This window comes from Melozone crissalis, unplaced genomic scaffold (assembly GCF_028551555.1).
Source record: "Melozone crissalis strain CALT ecotype California unplaced genomic scaffold, PUWL_Pcris_2 ptg000038l_1, whole genome shotgun sequence".
NCBI lineage: Eukaryota > Metazoa > Chordata > Aves > Passeriformes > Passerellidae > Melozone > Melozone crissalis.
Window position 1 is genome coordinate 9,250,983 of NW_026535816.1, and position 12,544 is coordinate 9,263,526.

A 12,544-nucleotide genomic window follows, 5' to 3' on the forward strand; every position below is an offset into this window, starting at 1 on the left:
AACAGAAAAGCAAACCAGGATTTTTTGAAGACTAACTGAAAACCTCTATTACTCTCCACTTCTTCATGCTTACTCTCACATTCACATTTCTTCTTAAAATCTCTGATACTGATACTTTTATGTAGATAGTATTTGCCTCCCCACTGAAATTATTTTCCTTCTTTGCTTCAATCTGTTAAAAATTACCACCAATTACATCTCCCTTCTTGCTAGGCTCCCTACATGTGCCAACTGCTCCTTTACTAATATGTAAATTTAAACTTCTTATTTTCCTGCCAGCTTAATATGGCTGGATTCTGCCCTCAAGACCTTCTGTAATTTTCCGGTTTTTGTCATTACCTTAAATATAATATAAATACCCAAGCCAGCTCTTGACTTCCATTTTTTGGGGGCTGTAGCAGTTAGCTTTGGATGTAAGTGTTTGTTTGGCATGCAGAAGACTTTAAGATGCTGTTTTATGGCATATTAGTTCCATAGGATTGGCAAAATTTGGCATCATCACCTCCACATATCAGTGTTGTACAGAGTGGTACTGCAGTCCCTGAAAACACAGCATGCTCTATTTTTATTATTTGTAGTTTGCCATCCTTAGAGTCTTCCATGGTAGGGAAAGGACAGGCCTTTGTCTTCTTTTGAAGCCTTCACTTAAAAGCACTTTTTTCCCATGACAGCCTCAGACAGGAGGAGGAATGTTCTCTGTAAAGCCCAGCAGTTGCCCAAGAAGCTGCCACCACACAGCAGTAATGAGAGTTATTAAAGTTCAGAACATCAGAAGTGAGTGCTTCCAGTTGCAGAATATGACAGTCCTGGCTCATTGCCACCAGCCTGTGCTCAAGCTGTTTCCATTTTTGCTAACCAGCAAAAGAATAACAGGATGTTTATTCCTCTTTTTTTTAATTTTTTTTTACTTTTTTTTAGCAAGTCCTGCCTATAGGGCTGCATTGAGATTAAGTGCATCATTTTACTTTTTATTCTATAGTTTGCAGGAAAGGGATCTGGTAATAAAAGATGGGAAGGAAGAAAGGACTGAGCAGTTCAGTGTTCACATGGATTAAAGGTTTACTTTGGCAAAGCTCACAAGCACAACATGTACTTGCATCACAGGTGTTTTCCCAAAGCATCTCAGCTGCCTAGACAAGATGTCATGGCAGCAACTCGTGTGTGCTCTTTACTGCTGGAGCAGGGCAAACATTTTGCTTAACCACAGAACAGCTCATGGAAAAAAACCCAAAAAACCCCATGATGCTGTACTCTCAATTGTTCTCAATTACGTAAGTGATTCTTGGGGCCAGGGTTATTCAGATTTAGGCTGTCAGACTTCATTCTGTCACCACAGAAAATGTAATCCTATAGCTCAAGGCAGAGAGAGGAGATCCACAGTGTGCGCTGAGCTTTGAGCAAATTGCTTTTCCCTTGCAGGATGGTGGCTATGCTTCTGCCTCTCTTGTCTTTTTCAGATAGATCTGCTGGTAGCATGGCCTTCTGGGCAGGGGACTTTTTTTGGCCTGCTCTTGGAAAGGTCTGGGTCTGGCTGACCCCTGCAATAGCAATCATAAATAGAAAGATTAGTCAACAATGTGTAAAAGTGAGTACAGTGTGGTAACTGTTGTTGAGGTCTGTCATGCACAAAATCCTTGAATGCAAATTTGTATGGAAATTTGAATTATCATGGGAATACTATCTGTAATCCCTAAAATAATTATAAATGTACTGAGGTAGTGGAATGTAATGAAGTCTCTATATTTTAACTGAAACCAGCACTTTTTGATGTTTCTTGCTCTGGAACCTGGAATCAGAGTCACTCTTCTCTGCTGTTGAGTTGAGCTATTGGTAGATACCTGACACATTAATGATTTTTTTTCTGCATCTATTCCAGAAATTACACCTATCAACAGTACATGCTTCTGTGAGGAGCATGAGAGTTTTGTTTCTGCATGAGAGTTTCTTCTATGAGAGTTTTGTTTGATTAGTGTTGGTGAACTGGTTTAGTGATGCTGGTACAGTTTATCAATTATTTGCAACTTGTAATCTAATGTAATCTAAAGCAGTCCTGCATGAGTAGTGAGACAGTTATTTTCTGTGAAATTTTCACTGCTTTCCTATTTTAATTAATAGGAGTTTCCTGACAAGTGAGAGATAGTTTGGGACATAACCTTTTATGAAACAATGCAGGAAGCCACAAAAATGGCTAATAACCAAGACTGAGAGACAGAATGTTTTTGTAGGAAGTCAGTATTAATATTTTAAAGGGTTTGGAACATTTGTATGTGTTTTTGTTATGTTGTGATCCCCAAAGAGTATATTAGGCAATGAGAAATTAATTACTATCACCATCCTTACTCTTTAGGATATGTTTGTGTACAGCAAACTTACCCAAACCCTATAGAGAGCAACTTTAACCCACACAGTCATAGAAATTTGGACAGGGAGTGGTGGGAAGTTGCTTGTATTTGATGAGAGGTTCAGTTTGCCCCACGGAATTCCATTCTTGTAGAATACAAATTCTTCCAGCAGCTGTGTGTCCCATCCTGTACTAGGTCACAGAGACCTTCGTCAGAGATGTACTCAGGGATCTCTCGGCACAGGGAAGCTGGGATGAATCTAGTCAAGTAACACCAGCAGATCTTGATCATGCTCTGTGGTTGCTGTAAAAAGTAAATGAAAGTTTGACTTGTTTGCCTTTATGAACTTAGAAATTTGTATAATTAATTAGGCCTTTAAACTGCAAAGATATGTGAAATTTTACCCTGTGAAGTTGCCCTACTGCCTTCAGAAAATTATTGTCATTAGAAAAGATGATAGAAGTGCACATAGTTGTGTTATTAGAAACTTCTGCCCTTAATGAATAATGTATGGCAGCCCTGTAGTGGTGTAAAATTTCATGTTGTGACATGTTCAGTGCATTACAGATAACATATCATTTCCACGTCAAGGGAAAACAGTGATTTGATATTAGTTTCAGCCCTTTAAATTCTGACTTGCAACTTAAAGAAATGAAATTTTCTAAGAATGTAAGAATAAATGAGAGACTGGAAATTGCTTCACTTACATGTTGCAGTAATGCAGTAATGTTTTGGGGAATTACAACTTTGTGCCATAGCTCCTTTATTTGAGCAGCAATTCAACAACAGTGTTCAAAGTGGAAGGACTATGATCAGCCATCAGCTTATCTGCTGCTGAGGACTTTGGCATCTTGCCCCTGAGGTTGCTGGCCAAATGTGAGATGATTTCCCATTAGGATGAAGCTGCCTGCCAGATGGATAAGCCCCTACAAACTGAGCTCAGACTTTCTGATGTCTCCCACTTCTGCTTTCACATATCTAAGAGCTGTGGCTGGGACCTTGTCAGGGGATCCATTAATGGGAAGGGAACATAGATAGTGTAACTGGTACTCTGGGAGAAACGTGCAGTGTCTGAATGTCCACTTGGACTCCTGCACAGGATTGCAACACAGGTCATGCAGTATCTGCAAGGCCTTCTGTACTCTTGGGCACTTGATCCCAAATGAATTGCTGTCTAATCTGCAAGAGTATTGAAGCCTTGAAGTATTGTTTTGAAGCCTGGAATATTGTATTGAAGTCTTGCCTATCCTACTCAATATAAGGAACAATAACTTATTCTTAAGGAGTGTTAATACAGTGTCATGCATGCACATACACATGTATAAACATGTACATGCATATGGAATTTGGGGGATTGCTTTAGGTTTCCCAAGTGTTTGTTCATCTCAGCTTTGAAAGCAAGTAGAAGGTGAAAATAAAATCAATCTCCTTCCCTTCTAAAGAAAGTACTTTGTAATCACACACATAAAGACACCTTTTATTTTTTAAAGCTATATCCTGTTTGAAATGAGCATGAAAACCACCTGCAAAATACTAATTTTCTCTTTCCAGGAGAAGAGTTGACACTTCTGGAATTTCAGCCTGTGATCAGGCTATTATAAACCTGAGGCTTAAATTGCAAAGCCACTAGTATGCTTTGATCTGCTGTGAAGCTGTACCATCCTGATGGATGACTAGTAGCTTGCAATGAGGCTTAATATGATACAATTTTTTCTAACATCAGGTGGCATCCCCTCTACATTATTGTATGAAATACAATAGAAGTACCCCAGAGGTCTCACTTTTGGTGTCCTTCTATCTTGAGAGAAAGGAGGGGCAGATTTGAGGAGCTGGGCTGTTGAGGAAGAGTGGTTCTCCCGTCCCTTGGAAATGGCTGGAGAGGGGACAGTCTTGTCCACGAGGCCAGGACTGACATCACTTGTGTGACAGCTCTGAGGCTGTCACTGTTTTCTTACAGATGCTCCTGCCTCTTCTGGCACTGGTCTGTCCACTGAGGGACAAGAGGTTGAGACCAGGATTAAAGCCCCATCCCTTTGCTTCTGGCTGATTGGATCACTGGCAGTCTCAGTGCAATTTAACCACTTTTGGTGCTTGAGACTCAGTTTTATCTTGAGCTGCAAGTTTTCACAGTTTGTGTGCAATTAACTTGTTTGAGAACAAGAATTCCCAAGTGAAACTAATTTTAATAGAAAGTACATTTGGAGTGGGCATTGTGATTTCTGTGCATCCAGGCTCTGAGGCTGTTCCATCAGCATGAGTGATAAATCCTTTCTAAAGGCTAACAAAAATTCAAGGCTCTGTGGGCCACACACAAAAATATGATCTCACATTTTCTGAAGTAGAGTCTTTGTTCATTTTACTTCGGTGGTTGTGTCTTACAAGTTTGTAGAATAACCAAAAACTTCCTTATTTCTGGAAACTGTTTCCAAGTTTGGAGGCAGGTCAAGAAAGGAAGGAATTCCATTTTCTGTGACATCCAAAAATATCTGGAAGTCTGTGTTTATATGAATATCTGTTGTCTCTCTAAATACAATTTTTACCTTTTCTATCAAAAAACTTGTAAGTCCAGAATGGTACCTTGGCAAGACCCCAGGGAGGACTTAACAGTAAAAGAGGATCTGTGGAAAAGTGAAATTTGCTAATAGTGCAGCCCTTGTGTTTAGCTGGTGCTGCACCAAGAGGGAAGAAATCTCCTTCTGTCTCTGAGTGCAGCCCGTAGGACAAGCTGTGGGGCCACAGGGAGACTGCCTTCCTCTTGTGCCAAAGGAATATATATCATTGAAGCAAAGGAAAAGAAAGAATCCTCTTGTTTCAAACTACCTGCACTGCCCCAAAAGAGGAAGGTTTTATGGCTTGCCAAGTGGTATAAACTTTCACCTGAATAGGGAAATTGCATGGATCTCTCTAGTAAGGGAGAAGTTGCTGGAGGGTGGGTGGCTGCAGTAGAGGAAGAACTCTGTTCCTGCATGCCACACAGCAGTACAGTGGAGTTTATCACTTGAAATAATCTGTACTACAAGCTTTTGTCTTGAGATTTCAAAAAGGGTCCCTACTAATGTAACCACATTGAACTAATCTGTGTTATGTTATCTTGAGCTGTGGCTGAATCTGACCCCAGTGTGTTTTGCTTCTAAGTAGGAAAGGCTAGGAATGACTAAGTACACAAGAATTCTTGTGAGTTATATTTAAAATCAAAGATTCTGCTTCTACATAGCAACTTACATGCCTTGTTTTGCAGACATATGGCTCATCCTTCATGTGTCATATCATGAAAAACATGGCTTGTAATTCTGCTGTGAAGCAATATGTTTGTGACTATAAATAAAAATTATATAATTTCTGGTTTTTAATAAAGTAATTGTGAGCTATCAGAATATTTTCCATTTAGGGATGGCTACAGGATGATGTTTTGCATTATATACATGCATATATATGTATAACTGTATGTGGACATGTACATATATATAGGTACATAGCATTCTCAGACATCAAGATGCAGGTGGCTCTTTCTGAATCCCAAGAGCAGAATGCGTGTCTTGAAAAGCAGATTTGAGGAGGAGATGACTGGTACCTAGGCTTTGTAAGGCTGGAAAACTGCACCAGCAGTACAATAAGTTGGAAAAGAAATATCCATAAGGAACAAGTTCTTTAAACCATGGCAGAAGCTCTGTAGCCTTCTTAGTGACATGGATTTTCCACATGCCACCCTGAAGCTGAAATGAGGATGGCTAATGAAACTAATCCTGTTTTCCTGGAAAAGCCTGTTCCAGGACCACTCAATGCTGCTGATACTGGTGTCAGAAGATCATGAAATAGGAAATAGCTGTTTGAGAGCTTAATGAAGTCTCACATGCTGCAGAAGGGCTGCTTTGGAGGCTGTTACGACCCACTGGAATGGGGCATGATCTTTGTTCTAGGTCCTCCTCATGCTGAACATATTATGATATTATGTGTCAAAGAACATAATTATGATATTATTATGATATTATGTGTCAAAGAACTCTGATGCTTCTATTATATATCTGCTTTAGATTCTGCAACCAGACCACTATTTAGACACATAAGGCATTGGTTATCAACCCCTTAAGTTTTAACACTTCTTAAAAGCAGTGGCTAATACACCCTTAGTTTTTACATTACATTTTAATAAGCTCTCAAATCCCACAATTCAAAGTTGCTGGCTAAGAGGCCACACTACAGCACTTCTCAAAGGCGCTGGCGTAAGCCACAACACTGCTTTTCAAAGGTACTGGAACAAACCCAACATACTTCCACAAGCTCCTCTAGCAATAAACTTCAGGATGGAGTCTGGGGTAGGATATGATAGCTGTTCTTTCCACAGGCAAAGCAAGGAAGGATAGAAATAAAGACAGAAGAGAGAGAAAGAGAACAATGAATATCACCAGTCCTTAGATACTACATTGGTCCTGCCACATGGATGGTCCAGAGCTGGGGTAAGAGTTAAAAAGAAAGGGAAGAAAAAGAGCATAAGGGAGCCTGATCCACTTCCTTTTACAGTTACCTTGGTGTATACCTCTGATGCAAACTAGATTTTTCCTGCTGTTTTTTTGCCCGCGTGCAGACAGCCCCTTTGAGCCTTTCTCCAGGAAGCAAGTAGAGGGACAGTGGACTGAGCAGGAGTCCCAAGGGGAGGAGCAGGATGTTGATTCAGAACAGGTCTGCACCCCTCCCTGGGACCCTCTTTTGCAATCACACCTTTCCTGTCCTAACAGAACATTTGAGACAAAGCATGTTTGTGTCTGATCCTTCACGGAGGCTGAAAGGATGGTAAGACACAGTGAGCAAAAAAGGGTTAATAGGCCCTGAGCCTGTCAAAAGACAGCAGAAATCTCACAGGAAAGGTATCTGCTGTATCTCAGCATCCTGAGCCACTCAAGAAACCCCAGAGGATCTTCAGAGATTTGGCAGAAAGGGTTGATAAAATGCAGCAAGGCACATTAGGATTGGAATGCAGTGCTTGGCTCTGGAGATGGGGAAAGGAGTCACAGTAAATATATCTTCAGACACACATTGCCTCTCTCTCTCTTTGTCTAATGATTCAAGCAGTCACTACCCTGGAAGTGGAACATGATCTCAGCATCATGTAAGTTACCTTTCTCCTTTTCTTTTGGGTGAAACATCAAATAGAAAGTGGTTCTGCTGCTCGATTAACAAAAAGTGTTGCCGCCCATGAAAATGAGCTTCAATGTGAGCTACTGATTCTGGTACTGTGGGAGTTACAGGAGGATCCTAAAAAGGTAGGCACCAACAGGACCTAAATTCTGTTTCCAAGGGTCACAACTCAGAGAATTAAATGCAATATGTCCCTCTGAATGAACTACTGAAAAACATGTCAAGACCAAGCTCTAAGGCTGAATTTGATGTCCTTTTCAACCATATTTTAGATAAAATTCTTTGTGTATTTTGGTCATCAAACATTGTCTCCACACTGTCTAAGTGGGCCCAAGGTGAAATCAAGGCACACAAAATCTCAGACTAAAGCAAATCCAGTAGTAGTAGTTCTGTTACTTTTTAAAAAGTCAATCAGTTTAATACTTTTTCTCCACAATGGGCAAAATCTACAGGTGAAATGACATTAGAGTTTAGACTTGCATTATCATTCATATTTTATTTTAAAATCAATTTTTAAAGAATCTTTTAAATCTGTTTGGTTTGGGCAATACATTTAAAACTGTCTGTGCAGAATTGCCTGAAACAAATTGCCATCTGACATTCCATATATTCAGGTTCAATTAAATTGTTTCAACAGCCATCACAAGAAATCAAAAGGAAGCTAAGAAATGGAAAAGAATTCTTCTTCTAGCACTGAGAAATAGCTTGACAAATAACATTTCATTGCAAATTTAAAATACCAACAAAAGCATAAAACCAGAACAATAAAAACAAAGATGATTTTGTTATAATTTCAGTGGATAGTTTTTAACAAATTTGTGATTGATTCCTGTCAGTTTGTAGTAAGAAGTGAGCTGGTATTAGAATCATGGCTTGAGTGATCAAACAAGGACTGGAAAAATTCTTTGGCAGAGATCCATCTACACAGGAACTTGGCCTGCATGCAGAGAAAATACACTGCAGATGTATAAATTACACAGGCTGGAATAGTGCTGATCAAAACCATCCATGCTGGAGTCATGTGGGAAAGAAGGTCTAGACACCATAGATTACTTTGCTTCAACTAAAATCATGCAAACTAGAAATTAGCTAAAACCACATTTGCACAAATACATGTAGAGAAGTTTCTAACCAGCTGTGTTAACTAGATGTTCAAGCAGAACAAGAAAAGAAATTCAGCCAGTTGAATTAATTGGTAAAGCTTGCATACAATTTTAGTTATAGTTACATAGTTTTTTAAACAACCAATTAAGTAAGCTTACCAGAGAGGAAAAATCAGTCCACATTTTATTACAGAAAGTAACTTGCAACCAAAGGTTAATTGCTGCAGTCCTACATTTTCATTGCTGCAAACAAACTTTATCAAAAGAGAATCCAGATTCCTAATTATCAGCACACATGGCCAAATCAAAACAATGTAATTTATTTGATAATTTTAACCAAGGACAGGGCTTTTTTTCCTGAGGAGAAAAACTCAGAGTAGAAAAGGAGCAATGCAGGATTGTTCAATCGTTCTTGGCAAAGATAAGGAACTCTCTCTAGTGCTACTATTCTTTTGGGAAGGCATGAGAAATTGGGGGACTGCTATTGATATGGGTTTATGTAATATATAATGCTGTATTACATATAAATTCCTAATATATTATCACTTTATTTCTGAGATTTGGATTTAACTTCTCTAGCTGCATCCCTTTTGGTGATTGTGGATAGAATCTGGCCACTGCAGATAGTCAGGACACAAGTGCTTTTTGGACCTATGTGCTCAGTCCCAAGCAGAGTACAGATTCCAAAGGTCTAAAGATATTGCCAAGGAAAAAACTGCTCAGGTGATGACATGGACAAGAGAGTGAGCACTAATAAATCTTCTCAAAACTCCTGCAAGATCTTTCTGTGGTCTGGGTTCACCCAGAAAAACACTTACCTGGGCAGTCAGAAGCTGGCTTGTGTTTGAATATTGTCAGAGAACTTTTTATGGACAGTGAGGCTGAAGCAGCTTGGTCAGCTGCCAGTGTGCAACTGCTGTAGATGGGAGTTGTGCCAGCTTTAGCTGCATTACAAGATAGCTATTTAGGAAGTTTACAACTTCTCCAGGTCACATCTGTGTGCTTCCTTCTAGGTCAAGCCATCTCCGCCTACCCTCAGCATGCAGGCATGACAAAGAATACGTGTGTGACACTCAGAGATTCCTTCAGGGTCTCACCTCTTGCCACCAGTGGTGATGCTGCTTACTGCTGCTTCTCCTCTTCTCTAAGCCACCCTTGTCACTTCCTTCTTTCTCAGGCAGCACTTTTTGTGTGTCAGTTCAATTATTTTGACAGCCATTGTGTGCCGTCCCCAGCTGAGCCTCCCAAGCTATCCCTGCAAGCCCTTTCTGCTCTGGGACCTGTCACCCAGCAAGGGATTCACAGCCAACTACTCAGCTGCAGCATCTTCTGAATACATAAAACATCTTCTGTGATATCTTTGTAATCACACTCTTCACGCCTTTCAGAAGCTTTGACTGTAAAATACAGTGGAGCAGGTATTTTCTTTTTGGCCATTTTCCAGCTAAACTGCCTTCCACAAATAGAAATATAACTGTTTACTTGTCTACATGACTTTTTAATTGAGAGGTTTTACTAACCACCATAACGGATGTACCAAATAAATTTTGACCTAAAGTTTGGGAAGAGCTACAGTAATGCCTGTTTTGAGTGGACAATGAATATGCAAGGGGAAAAAAGATGGAAGTAGGTATGTATATATAAGGCATGGCATGGTCTTTCAGAAGGCATCAGAGAAACATTCCTCAGTATTTCCCTATATTTAAAAACCAAAAACCCCACCTACAACAGGATTTTTCTGAAAAGGAGTGACATCTCCCTGTACTGTTACTGGAAGTAAGAACTGGCATCAGTTAAATTAGACATTGTATATATGTGGTATAAATACCTCAGCTGTGATAATGTATGCTGAGGCTGAGGTTTTCCTGAAAAGTTGGCCAAGAAACAAAGTACACTTAAGGAATACGGATAGTGTTTTACTAGGGAAATGCCTAAAATAGTGTGAATCTTTAGTGTAGAATCCTTAAATGAAATGTTTGTTCAACTGGAAATGAAACATTCATGTGAAGGTTTTTTATAGAAGATGCTGACTGTTTTCAGTTGAAGACTGAAGCCAGTTGAGGTCTGAGAACCTAACTTACACAGTATTTTAAAGTGCTCAGTGCAAGAAATCTTAGAGTTGGTTTTATAAGTGAGTGAATTTTTAAGACTAAGTTCAGGTCTCCAAGTCAAGCAGCTGGAAAATAAAAAGGACACAACTGGCAGATACCCTTTTCTGGTTGGTTTTCCAGCCAGCTGTAACTCACCTCCCCTTCCAGTCCCCTGCTACCCCTCCTGTGTGTGCCAGTTCAGGTGGCACTATCCCACCCAGTAGTGTCACAGCATTCAGCAATTTTAACCACTACCATTCATCCCTAGTCTATAGGGATGAATGGCAGTGGTTAAAATTGCTGAATGTCTTTAGTCTATATCAGAATGTCTTTAGTCTATATCCGAATGCCTTTAGTCTATATCAGAAAATCATCAATGTACTTTAAAGTATTAAAGACATATATCAGTCTAGCTAAGTGAGTCAATAAAGACCTAGCTCCCCACTGGTTTTTCCATGTGCCCTGGGACGGCTGCTTTCCTGATGAGCAGCCACTGTGCATCTTCCTGAGTTGTTGAATTGTGCTGGTTAGTTCCTGGGCTTTTCTCTACTCATCCAAATGAATTCAGCAAACACTCGGCCTCAGTGTCCATCCCTGAGCCCTTTTGCTCATAGAAAGCAGCACTGTGTTCTGAGAATCAGCCACTGCACACAATTACTTCCACGATTTGCTCAAACCTAATTTCTGAGTTCTATCAGTCCTTGGCCTGCGGTGATTTACTGGGAGGATATTTAAGAACTCTTTTTCTTTGATGGCTCATTTCCCTCCATTTTATGTCTATTTGCTGTATGTATGTGGACATATATAGTCATTTAGCCTAAATCGTTCTCATATGTTCCTATGAGCTCATAGTGCATTTATAGAAAGTAACTATATTGCTTCTCAGGCTTTATTTTCATAGCCTTAATGCAATGTCTTCCAGTCTGTGTCATAAGACAAATATTTCTTGCTTTGTGGTGGCTTTTTTTAAAATTTGATATTATCTTGCTCAAACGTGAAATTTCTGCTAGCACACTGCAAAGTACATTAGTCCAACTAATACAATCAAACTAATACTTATTTATTTCTATCCCAAATATCTTGGTTGAAATCGAATGGACTCCTTTCAGATTCTTCCACAGCTGTAATAGAGTGATTTAGTTATCCTGTGATCAATTAATATCCAAAGATTTTTCTCCTCTTCTGCCTTTAATTTGTTAGTTCCAAACTCAAGACAGAAATTCTTGCTCTTAGTTCCAGAGCACATATTTTTGCCAAATTTTATCCTGATTCTGCTTGCAAGTTGTAAATTCCTCTTTATCCTCCTTATATTAATTATGTCTTCTTGTTTTAGGGCACCATCATATTTAGTTAGTATCCTCTGGCTCTCTGTGGCAAAATCACTTATGAAAATATTAAATTATGTTGGTTCCAAGAACAGCTCTGTAAGAACTCAATAAGTTATCTTGTTGAAGATGGGTATTTGTATTTTACTACAATAGAAGCACCTGGTGTTCCACCTTAGCAACACTTAAGCATTTCTGGAAGGAGAGGACTTATCTTGGATTATATAATGCTTGCTGATTACTTTACAAGTAAGACTTTTCCCTTAAAATCATTAATAAGTATTTTCTTACAATAACAAATTACAAAATCATAGTGCGGGGGGTTTGAGCAATTTGACTCTTTTGGAACCATAAAGCAAGATTGACATCAGTCATTAAGAAAAACATTATTTGTAGTGGAAATCTGCCATTCTTGTAAGTTAGTTTAGATCCTGCATTTTTCCAGCTCTGTTTAGTGCATGCAAGGGGCTTGTCACAATCATTAAAAATTCACTCTTGATACTTTCATTTGGTTTGAATTTCAGGATTTATGCCAGTTGAAATGTTTAACT